Source organism: Arvicola amphibius, chromosome X (genome assembly GCF_903992535.2).
Source record: "Arvicola amphibius chromosome X, mArvAmp1.2, whole genome shotgun sequence".
Taxonomy (NCBI): Eukaryota; Metazoa; Chordata; class Mammalia; order Rodentia; family Cricetidae; genus Arvicola; species Arvicola amphibius.
This window is the reverse complement of record NC_052065.1, coordinates 117,421,737-117,433,878: the sequence shown is the minus strand read 5'-3', so window position 1 is coordinate 117,433,878 and position 12,142 is coordinate 117,421,737. Positions and strand designations below refer to the sequence as shown.

General features: G+C 41.9%; 1 protein-coding gene across 2 annotated transcripts in view; it reads left to right on the top strand.

Annotated features, from left to right (window-relative positions):
- Positions 1-12,142, top strand: part of Hs6st2 (heparan sulfate 6-O-sulfotransferase 2) — a 277,086-nt gene that overhangs the window by 175,163 nt on the left and 89,781 nt on the right. The window lies entirely within an intron of this gene.

Sequence of the window (12,142 nt, the reverse complement as noted above, 5' to 3'; positions counted from 1 at the left end):
GATCAGATTTCTTTGTCTCTTGCGCTTTTTCTCAATCATAGGCTGTAGCCCCCCTTACTTACCGTACTATACTGTACTGTACTGTCAGGAGCTCACCATAATTCTGCACAGAAAGGGAAGTGGGTTTCTTCTTTGTTATAAGTGCCACAAGGTGTAGAAAAGAGAAACAGGCCTCCTTGCTGCCCTCTCTTCCTTGGACTGTCTTGTCTCTCTCTTGTTCACACTTCCAATCAGCAAGCTTGCTGTCTTATTTATCTACTTAGCTTTGTTAGAGCATCAACGAAATTCCTAGGTGGCAGAAGAGATTCAGGGAAACAAAGTCATATTATAAGACCAAAGCTTCCCCTTTGCGACAGCCACGGTCCTTAAATTACCAGAGTCAGCCATGGTGTGGGTTTCACCTTCTCCAGGAGACATTCCCTCATTTCCACATGTGAGCTGTACAAGACTGTCCTGGTTTAGCCTGTAAACTATGGTATACCATTATTTATGCCTATGTCTGCCTTTCTGAGATGTGAGCTTCTTGGAAACAGCAGCCATTTCTATAGGGCTTAGGCAAGGCCTAGGCCGAAGAAGATGATGAATACTTTTGAATGATACATATCTGCTCAGCAACTTAAAAAGCCATCTAATCCAAATAAAGAAATGGACAAGTGTTGACCAAGGTTTCTGTCCCACTTGGTCCCACAGCTGTTCAGTCCCAAAGAAATACACAGAGGTCTACATTAATTATAAACTGGTTGGCCTATTAGTTCAGGCTTCTTATCAACTAATTCTTACATCTTCAATTGACCCATTATTATTGTCTGTTTTAGCCACGTGGCTTGGTACCTTTCATCAGAGAGCCATTCTCGTCTTGCTTCCTCTGTGTCTGGGTGACCGTTGCAGACTGAGACTTTCCTGTTCCCAGAATTCTGTTCTGGTTGCCCTTCCTATACCTCCTGCCTGGCTACTGGCCAATCAGCATTTTATTTAAATAAAAGTGACAACTCTTTACAAAGTACAAGACCATTGTCCCACAGCAGACAAGCAAGATGAGTTTTTGTTTTCCTTCCTGCCACTGCTGATTCAAATTTGCATGGACACTGTGATGTTTGCCTTGTGTGCACTAGCGCAGTCCTACAGTTTGCTTCTTTCAGTGTCTGTGGCAACAGACTTTAGGAAGCACAGTAATGGTTGTTTTGACAGATGTTAAGTTGTACTAAAAGGCTGGGCTTTAATTCTGTTCTGCTTCACTTGAATACTACAGGAGAGACATTTTCAAAGACAGGTATAGAAGAACATAGAGATTATGAAGCTGGAATTTCAGGTCAGAATATTTTCTCTCTTATCCAAAAAGGCATTTCCACATTGGCCTTTCTTGGGGTGGGGCATGAAAACAAGCAATTGCACCCAAATAATATATCTTGGTGAGCCAATGAGGTTATTTGGGGTTGCTTAGAGCATAGGTAGTTGTAGCATGATTAATAAAAACCCAGAGACAGAAATTGGGGTTCAACATGAAGGTCAGAAAAGCAAAACAGCCAGCCACTGGCTCTTACCTCTACCTCTGTCTGAAATGGTGATCCTGCCTCCAGGAATATCAGAATGAGACTATGTATGAGAGCTGTCTCCTCCCGTCTTAGATTTCTCTCTAGGGCTGGGATTAAAGCTGTGCACAGGGTACTACCTGGTTTCTATGGCAAACTAGTGTGGCTACTGGTATTAAAGGTGTGTGTCACCACTGCCTGGTCTATAAGGCTTTACATTGGGTCTGATTTGCTCTCTGAACTTCAGGCAAGCATTGTTTATTAAAATACAAATGAAATATCACTACAGGTGGGAGCTACCTGTAGGAGAAGGGCAATGTCACTGTGGCTACTCTACTGGTGGAAAGTCTCCCTTTCTCAGGACCATTTACTATTTTCCCATCTGCTGGAGGGTGGGGTCACTTGCACTTGGTGTTCTTTTAAATGCTGGGTCTTCTCCATGATGAATGTTAGGGGGCGCAACCTGTGATGGTTTCATTTGAATAATCATAGGTTCTCTTGTTGTAAGATGGCAGTGGCCATGCTTGCCCAGTGGACAGCATTCCATAGCAGGCTTGGTTCTGGTTCCCTGGCACTGGAACAGACTCCTTGTGTCTCTAGTCAAAGGTCTTGCTGTTTCTAGAGACAGTGTATCTTCAGGTTTCTACCTGAAGTATTTGACGCAGTATCTTTGGCTTAGACACATTCACTCCATAGTATCTTCTTTTTGCTCTGTAGCCAAAGTTGTGCAAGGTAACCACCCCAATAATAATAATAATAATAATAATAATAATAATAATAATAATAATAATACTGAAATCTGGATTCCTTTGAAACCTGAAGTTTTTGATCAGTGACAACATGCCACAAGTAGAAACTCCCCACACAGGACTACATGTGACAGGTTTCAGTGAATACCTAACAAAATTATTTAAAACATCATATAAAAATATAGTCAGGCTACGTGCATAAGTTGTATATGAAAGAAATGAATTTTGTATTTAGACTTGAGTCCCATTTCATAGATAACTCATTATGTATTTTTAGATGTTCCAAAAATCTTAGGAAAATCTAAAAATTGAAACACTTAAGCACTCAGAGTTTCTTCAAACTATAACAGGAGGGACAGCTACTAATGAATCACTGGAGACAAATAGCCTGCTTTTGAATTGTTACTTGCCCATATCTATCATTCTTAATATTTAATGAAAATCTAAAGCCTTTCACAGAAATTCAAAATGTAACTAAACTTTTGACTTATAAAAATGAAAACTGTTAAGAGAGTTAACAGGAAAAATAACTGATGCGCTGACCGTAGCTCCCAACTATTTCTTCAAAATCTTAAAGGCCAGGCCTTAACCGGATATTACAAACTCTTCATTTTCCTGTGCAATGCAAACCATTGGTCCAGGGAGAAGATGGTCAACACGCTACTTTCTTTTTGGTTTATTAGACCTAGTATATTGTGTAGCCCACGCTGATTGTAAACTCTCTGTCCCCCTGTCTCTACTTTCTGAGTACTGATATTACAGGCATCACCATCACACCCGGTGTAGTGTATGCTAGGGAATCATACACAAGGCCTCATGCATGCCAGGCTATCTCTCTACCACCTAAGCCACATCCAGAACTCACGCTCTGTTACATTCTGAGGGCCTCCAAATGCTGATGTCCCTTTTAACCGGAGCTCTTAGAATTCCTCCTGATGTTTTGGAACACAGCAGATTCTGAGAGAGCTATTCACTCTACCATCCTTTCGACGATTTGCTTCCATCTGAATTCAGCAGGAGTCCACATCAAATACGTGGATTTCAAACATCTGGATGAAACAACTCTCTTCCTGTCATGTCTTTCATGGCCTGCAGACACTAATGAGTTTTTCTTTGACTTCCTTGATTGTTCAACACATCAAGTATTCCTTACAGTGACAGCATATCACATAGACTTTAAGTGAGTGACTCCAAAGTGGTGCATTCTAGGTAGCATGGCAAGCGCTGTGTTCTAGAAAATGTGTGAGTATTTGTGAATGGTAAGTGTTTGATACATGACCTCCGTATTTTGATTCCTTTGTTCTGAATCAAATGGTGAGTCCGTGAATGAACCAGATCTTTGACTTTGGAGCTTGTGAACTCTAGGATTTACCCAGAGTGCTCTTTCTGTCATGGGCTCTGCATTTCCTAACCTCAAGTCATCCTGGCAACAGTTCTGTGCAGTCAAATAGGGAAATTGGGGCATTTAACGGGTGCATATGTGACATGGAGCACCAGATAGCCCTTCATGACTTATGAATTATCTTTATAGCTGCTTCCTTAAATTGATGCAGAAAAGTAAAATAATAAGAGTCCAGTTTTGACAAACAAAACCCCCATTTGCCCCTGTTGTTAAGGAAATGTTAACTGAGGATCTGCAACAATGGTTCATCCGTATTTGAGCTAATCCTTGTTTGACCTTTGTGTAATGGGTTCTGTAAAGGACCCGCTGTTTGGCAGCCTGCCTAGAAACTTGTCTACACCGATAGACTCTTCCTTCATGACTTTGGAATCTGGAACCTGCTTTATCTTCTATACCCACTTCTCCTTTGACTTGTGTGAGACATTGCTTATCACCTTGTCTCAGTTTCCAAACAAGGTTGAATTCAATACATCATTCTGATTTGATTTTTAACTATGCCAGTAACTTCAAGAGAGATAGCTGAAAAAAATGGATATACTTGTCGTTTGTTGCTTTTTCAAGGTTTATTTTAGTTTTAATTGTGTGTGTGTGTGTGTGTGTGTGTGTGTGTGTGTGTGTGTGTAGGGGGGTTATGTATATCTGCTTGCACTCAGCTGCATGTGTATGAACCCCAAAAGTCTAGGTTGATGTCTCCCTCAGTCGCTTTCTACTTACTCTTGAGACCGTTTTTCTCAGAGTTCACCTCTTTTGACTAGACAGGCTGCCTAGAGTACCTGGCGTGGAGCCCCCAGCACTGAAGTTATGGATCCATTCTACCATACACAGCTATGGGGGCTGGGTATCAAAACTGGCATTTGAGCCATCTTCCCAGCCCTTCAGAGTAATGTTTCTTGCATGCCATGAGATGGAGATACTGTTGTTCTGCATTGCACAGGGAAGTCATCACAGCTTAGAGAGGTAAGGTAGCTTTTCCAAGATCACGCGCCTATAAACATGCAAGGTGAAATGCATCCCCAGCTAAATGCCCTCAAATCTGTGCTGTTTCTCCTGTACTGTGCTTCCTTTGAGATTAGAACAAGCTGTATGCAGCCACGAGAGTTCGCTATTGAGTCTCTGTTCTCTGGAACTTTGTTCCTGCTTTCTAGAACAGCATTGCCAGCACAGCAGTCCAATTCAGAGTCCTTACTGTAAAACAGTCACCCCTCCACCTTACCCCATACTCCATGGTGGCTGAGAAGCATGCAGAACTTACTACGACATGCCCAAACTAGGTGATTTTGCTTTTCCAGCCACAAAGAAGTAAATCAAACTATACTCGGAACAGAGGGAAAGAAGGAGCTGGGAGAAGCCTATTCTCCCAGTTCTGATCTTTCTTGGCCAGTTCCCATAATGTCTCATTGTCTGTAATGCATCATCTTTTCGATGCTTTTCCTACTAGTGAACCATGTTCCCATTGGAATTGAAAAGGGTAGCTGTATTTAGCTGGTCATTGCCTTTCTGAACCTGTCAATCAATTTCGCTAGCTGCTTCCTCAGTTTCCCTAGCCTCCTTAGAACTGTTAGAGGCTTTTGCCTAGCCAATGGAGGATTGCCATCCAGTGGTACGTTTCGGGAATTGCATGGCTCCCAGAAAAAGAAAAAAAAAATGTTCTCATTTCCCCCTCCTGGTTTCTAAAGACAAGCTCATCCTGTCTCCACTTCGATTTGTCTTTCCTTGGCTTGCTGCTCGTTAGAAGCAGAGCAGAAGTAAATAGGGAAATAGCAAGCAATGCGGGATTTCACCCCTCACTCTGCTCCTCGTCTCCCTTCTTTCTGAGTGGTTTTCTGGAAGATGAAAGCTAGGGACTTTTGATGGGATGGCTTCTTACAGAACAACTGCCTCCCCTTGGGTATGATGTTTCCCAACTGATTGCTTCTGCATAGTATGCCTTAAAAGTGGCTAATGCAAGAGAGCTGTTTGCCACACTTTAGGCACAAACAGCTTTTTTTTTAAAAAAAAAAAAAGCACACACACACATGTACACACACACACATACACACACACACATACACACACACACAAGGTTAACTGTGCTTGCAATCAATGAACTGTAAGTTAAGCTTAACAATGGAAAAAATATTTGTGCACATTAAACTGCCTGAGAAATGTTTGGGTAAGAGTTCCCAGGGCTGAAGAAGTGTTAGTTGAGTGCATATTTTCATACACTATTTGCAGGAGCCACAAATTGCTCAGCTTTTCTTGCGAGGATGTTCAATAATGTAATGAATAGAAGTAAGAAAAATCTATGTGTGCTTTCAACCTGCAGCCTTGCTAGCATACATGAACACCCAGAAAAGCGCTCAGATCCAGACACTGGTGTGTGCAGATCTTTGCTGAAGCATCCCTTGACAATAGAATCAAAGCATAAATTTGGAAATTTTTCTTTGTGCAACCTAAGTTAATGTATAATCACAGATTAGCTTTTTGCTGAGGTCTTTACTCAAAATCATGTTCTTAGAGACTATGTAAAGATTTAATATTCTAGGGAAAGCGTTAGTCCCCGCCCCCCCCATCTGTCTCTGACTCTCACTCTCTCTGTATGTAGAAATTCCAGGAACAAAGCTAACTACAGCCTTACTTTATAACATATCTCTATCCTTAATGAGAAACCAACAGTAAAATACATAGAAAATGACTGAGTATGATATAATATGTAAATAGCAATCATCTCTAAAATGGAGGATTATGGATGATTTTACTCTTTCCCTCCTACTTTTCTGTATTCTCCTTTTTCCCCCCTAATGACTATGTGATGATTTTCTTTTTTAAAATATATTTTGCAATGCTGAGGACGGAACCTAGGTCTGCCTCACCTATAGCTATACCTTTTAATTTTATTGTTAGAAAAAATTGGTAGAAAATGTGAAACTGAGCTAGGAGAGCACTAGACCATCTCGCCTGGCTGGGCGCACCCACACAAGCATGACAAATTTGTATATTCTGGAGTTAGAGTTTCGGAAGCCATTCAAGTAAGTACATCTAGTGTCAATTTCATCAAAGCAATGGAAATCTTCCCACTATCTTCCTGGCGTACATGTTCAGGCAGCCTTTTCTTAAATACTGTATTTAAGGAACTCACTGCCTCTGGCAACTACTTCTTCAGTAATATAGCCATAATGATAAGCCTTCACAAATCTAGTGGTTCATATGCATGACATTCCAATAAGGCACCCTAGTTGCTCACAGTCCTGCATGGACAAGTACATTTGTCTGCATTTTTCCAGGTGATAGTCTTGAATTAGCCTGACCGCCGATGTTAAAGGACTTCTGTAGGACCGTCAGTTACTGGTATGATTGCAGTCCAGGTTCCTTGCTAGCCATGCTAAGGTTTGTCCTTGTCTCTATTAGCCAGGGTCTCATTCTAATTGACCACATGCCAGCCTTGCTATAGCTCTTGCTCTTTCTGATGGTGACTTCGGATCTTTGGGAGATAGGCTCAGATGTAACGTTACTCACCAGCTGAGGCCCCGGTTGGGCAAACATGGCAAGAGCTCTGGGGAGAATGGAGAATCTGATTATTTGATTCTCCCCGCTGCAAATGCCACCAGTTGCCACTTGGAAACCTGCAACTGTATTTATGAAACGTTGTTGTCATAAACTGCTGGTTGTTCAATAAGGCATACAATAGCCCGTATGAGATAGTTATTTGCTCTGCAAAATCGTTCTTTGCTACACGGCTTCAATGTCAGAGCAGTTACCGCGTTGCTTTTAGTTTCCAAAGAGAAGTGATACAATAGATTAACCGTTGATATGAAAACGCAGCGCTTCCCTTCTGGCTGGCAGCAGTCTTGCCCCATTCTTCCCCCGTAGTTCCGCAGCCTACCCGGGAAAAGCATCTGTCCGTGTCCGCTGCAAGGTCTAGTCCCCGGACCCGTTTGGATTTGTCAACGTCAGGAGGATGCAACAGGGAGGAAGATAATTTTGTCTGACCTTGGGAGAGTGTCTGCGAGTTCGGTAAAACAAGCCTAAGATTCAGTTCATTGTGGGCTGCCCTTGTCCAAAGATATGGCTGGCCCCTGTTTCCCGTTCCATCTCAGGCTCTGTGGGAAGGAGTAAGGAAATCAGAATTTTCAACTCTCGCCGAGGAAGCAAGAGAAACACGCCACAAAGGAAGACTAAACCAAAAATGACAACAGAGTCGCTCAAGATACCATGTTCTGCCAGGGAGATTATTAGCTAAAGGCTACCAGTTCAGACCAAGACAAGGATAGAAATCTGCCCTGGCCCAGATGCAAGGGTTAGCCAGGAACACAGCCAGTAGGTCTGCGGACACAGTAGGCCTTGCCTGAGCAAAGGCAAGCCTACTTCCAGGAATGGATCTCCCAGCTCCACAGGAGGCTTGCAGAGCCTTCCCATGCCTAATCTGCTGGCTGCTGAAGCTGCCACTTCCCTATCCTGTGTTTGGGGCCTCCCCTCCCACTGACCCTGGGACGAGCAAAGAATATGCTAGCCAGAGAAATTCCAAACAGCTCTGCTTGCCCCTTCTGTAGGCTTGACTGTTTTCCCAGAGTGGACCTGAGGGATTCAGTGGAACGATTCAGAAAAACAATTGGTTGATCCTATGGCCGGTTTTGGGGGTGCAGCATGTATTATAGCAGGTGAAATCAGCTTGCAAAAGGCTAGATTTGTGCCCCAGTTCCACACCATATCTCTCTAGCATGCTGCTTAAAGGGGGTAGGGGCTAACAGCTAAGGGGAGGAATCCATCTGTTAAAAAAAGGCACAAGCAGAGCTTAATGTGCGTTTGCAGCCACACAGTGGCTAAGTGTTGTCCTGCTTTCACATTGTTTCCCATTCCCCTGAAGGGAGGCTAGGGAGTGCAGTCCAGAAATCTTCTTGAGGGTCCCCGGAAGTGTTCTCCAGCAGATACAGGTGATGTAAAGGTGAATGACTTATCATGAAAGGGCTATTTTTGGTTAGTTCTTTGAGATCTTCAGACAATGTGTTCTCATCATATTCACCTCCAGTTCCTCCCAGATTTGACACTTCCTCTTCCCTACTCATCCAACTTGCTGTGTTCTTCTTTCTATTAAAAAACCCATCCTATCCAGTTTGCACTGCCTTTACTTCTGGATGTGGCAGCGTGTACAAGACCTTTGTGATCTCATACTAAACAAAACCCCAGCATGGAGGGGGGAGGTGGACATGAGGAAAGGTCTCGTACTGTGGGAATGTTTCCATCCTGGGTGATAGAAAAAAAGAACAGTGTTTGCTCAGTGCTGAACTATGTTACCACCTTTATGTCATGTCTAAAAAGTGTTATTCCTACTAGTGCTGTGTGGATTTTGATTTATTTTTTTCTTGTGCATGTGAGATTCTATTTTCATTCTATGTGAATGGATGTTTAGCCATCCTTTAAGTCTGTGCACATGTATGTAGTGCCCACCAAGACCAGAAGAGGTCACTGGATCCCCTAGGACTGGAGTTGGAGACAGTTGTGAGCTGTCATGTGGTACTGGGAATAGAACTAGAGTCTTCTGGAAAAGCAGTCTATGTTCTTAACTGCTGAGTCATCTCCCCAGCCCCTAGGGATGTGATTTTTATTGCAGACTGTATATGTTACTTCCTAGTTTTCTTTGCGATCTTACTACACTTCAGATGCTTTTATTACACTTAATAAAGCAATCAATGTATTACCAAGAAAAAAAGCATTCTTAGGTCCTATTCTGGATACAGAATTACACTTTAGAGCCCTTTTCAGTGTGTGCCCACTTTGATTTTCAGATCTTAAAGTATTCTCAATCTAAGATGTTTATGGTTAGTTCTCTACACAGTCTAGATTATTTGACCTTGTGAAGTAGAACTTTTATCCCAGGCCTCATGACTGCCATTTGTAAGTAGAGGTCATTAAATTGGTTGAGTTCTGGTACTATAAACTCAGATCTTTTCCACCTTTCTTTTCCGATCAGTGTGTATATATTCATTATATTCATCCTCTTGTCTTTCATAAGTGGCCATCTTTTTAAGAAGGACAAAGAGGACTTTTCTATTTGTCTAAGACACTCCAACCTATTAACTGATACCACCCTCTCACTTTACATGTGTTTAATTATTGTATGTATTCATTTATTCATTCTCTCATTCATCCAGATAAACAGTGTGCTTGCCTTGTGCTTAGTATAGTGCTGAGCAGTGTGTATGTGTGCGTGTGTGTCTGAGTCTGTGCCTATGTGTGTAAGATGGGATGTGACTTGTAAGGGATCCTGCAGCTATCTTGAGTTATTTCCTCCTGGAGACATCCTTACTTTCGGGTATTTTCTCTGAGGGGCATCTTGGCACTTCCAGAGCATCATTAGGAATACAGTCAACCCCCTGCACTTAAGAGTTCAAATGATCAATTCATAGGTAAGCAGTTAAGAACAAAATGACTATGCCGGGCGATGGTGGCGCACGCCTTTAATCCCAGCACTCGGGAGGCAGAGGCAGGCGGATCTCTGTGAGTTCGAGACCAGCCTGGTCTACAAGTTCCAGGATAGGCTCCAAAGCCACAGAGAAACCCTGTCTCGAAAAACCAAAAAAAAAGAAAAGAACAAAATGACTTAAGGGATGTTAAAACTTAAGAAAGAAAGTTGAAAATCAACTAATGTAAACTCTATGTCTTCTCCCACCCAGCTAACATGATAGTATATTCATGATATATCTCATGAGACTTAGTCTTAGTAGCTACAGTGCTATTGTATCGTTAGATTGAATAGTTCAATCTTGGAGTCAAATATTCTCGCCTAATTCTTGCTTTTTAGAAGGCAACACTGTGACCGTATATGGTTATGTACTGCAGTGTCCAATTACTCATAATATGTTCATGGTGCTGCAAACCTAGTCTTTTTTGTGGGGGTGAATATTACCCAATGAAGAAGAGGAGGAGCAGGAAGAAGAAACTGCAAGTACCACAATTCCATTTGCTCTTTCTCAGTGATGTCTTCACCTTCAAGCTCAAATAGTTCCAGATTCAAGTGAGCCTTGAGATCAGGCTTCTTATTTTAGTTCTGATGACTGTAGCTCAGAAGTCTCCACACCCTGAGTCCAGATTATTGTCCCTTTAGACATTTGCAGTTTAACTGACCTCACGGGCATGAAGAACTGCATGGATTCCATGCCACAGTCTGGATTTTTCCATTTGGTATCTTATGAACTTCTTTTCTTGGGACTACTGGAGTCTTTAAATCTTCTTGATATCTGGTTTGACTTGCTTGACCTCTGACCTATTGCCTAAGAGAGTCTGTAACATATCTTGAATAGAGTTATTGTAACATAATTTAGGTAACTTGTGTTCTCTATCTTGATATCACTCCTTTAAGTGTGACAATGATCCTTTTGGTCCCATACAAGCCTCCTTCCCAGGAAAGAGGTACCAAATGACAATGAAGTATGAGTTGTTCAGCTGACAACTGACTCAGACATTGACAAGATCTCATTATTTTAATTTTTTTTTTTTGCGCTTCGGTGTAAATCTTTCAAGTATGTTTTAAAAATTGAGAAAATAATTTGGTTGATTCTTGACAGAGGTTTCTATTTCACCTGGTCCCACAGCCATTTGGTTCCAAAGAAACACACAGAGGTCTGCATTAATTATAAACTGGTTGTCTTATTAGCTCAGGCTTCTTATTAACCAACTCTTACATCTTTTTTTTTTCTTTTTTTTTCTTTTTTTTTTTTTTTTTTTTTTTTTGGTTTTTCGAGACAGGGTTTCTCTGCAGCTTTTTTAGAGCCTGTCCTGGAACTAGCTCTTGTAGACCAGGCTGGCCTCGAACTCACAGAGATCCGCCTGCCTCTGCCTCCCGAGTGCTGGGATTAAAGGCGTGCGCCACCACCGCCCGGCAACTCTTACATCTTAACCCATAATTCTTATCTGTGTTAGCCACGTGGCTTGGTACCTTTTATCTGTGAGGCGTTCTCATCTTACTTTCCCTGTATCTGGTTGACCCTGCAGTCTGAGCCTTTCCTCTTCCCAGAATTCTCCTATTCTGGTCATACTACCTATACTTCCTACCTGACTACTAGCCAATGAGCATTTTATTAAACCAATAAAAGTGATAAATCTTTACTGGGTACAAGACAATTGTCTCATAGCAGTTTATCAACTTGAAATAATAAGACAATAAATCGCCTTTTATTAATTTAGATTTTGCCATCATCATATTTCCCTGGGACTTTTCTTATACATACTTCCAGCCACCACCTTCCCCTCTACCCCTCATCTCACCAACGTTCTTTTTGGGGGTGCTCATCTCTGCTGTCTTCCTGTCACTTGTTTTCATTCATAGATGATATAGCTAATGATGTGTGGTATCTAGGGCCAGGCAATTTGGGTTGTTTGGCATATTCTTATACTTGTAGGTGTATTTATTTTAATAGGTCTCTGAATGTTTTGCCTGCTTCTTGTCACCATGTGAGGAGGGGTTCAGAAGAAGGTATCGGATCCCC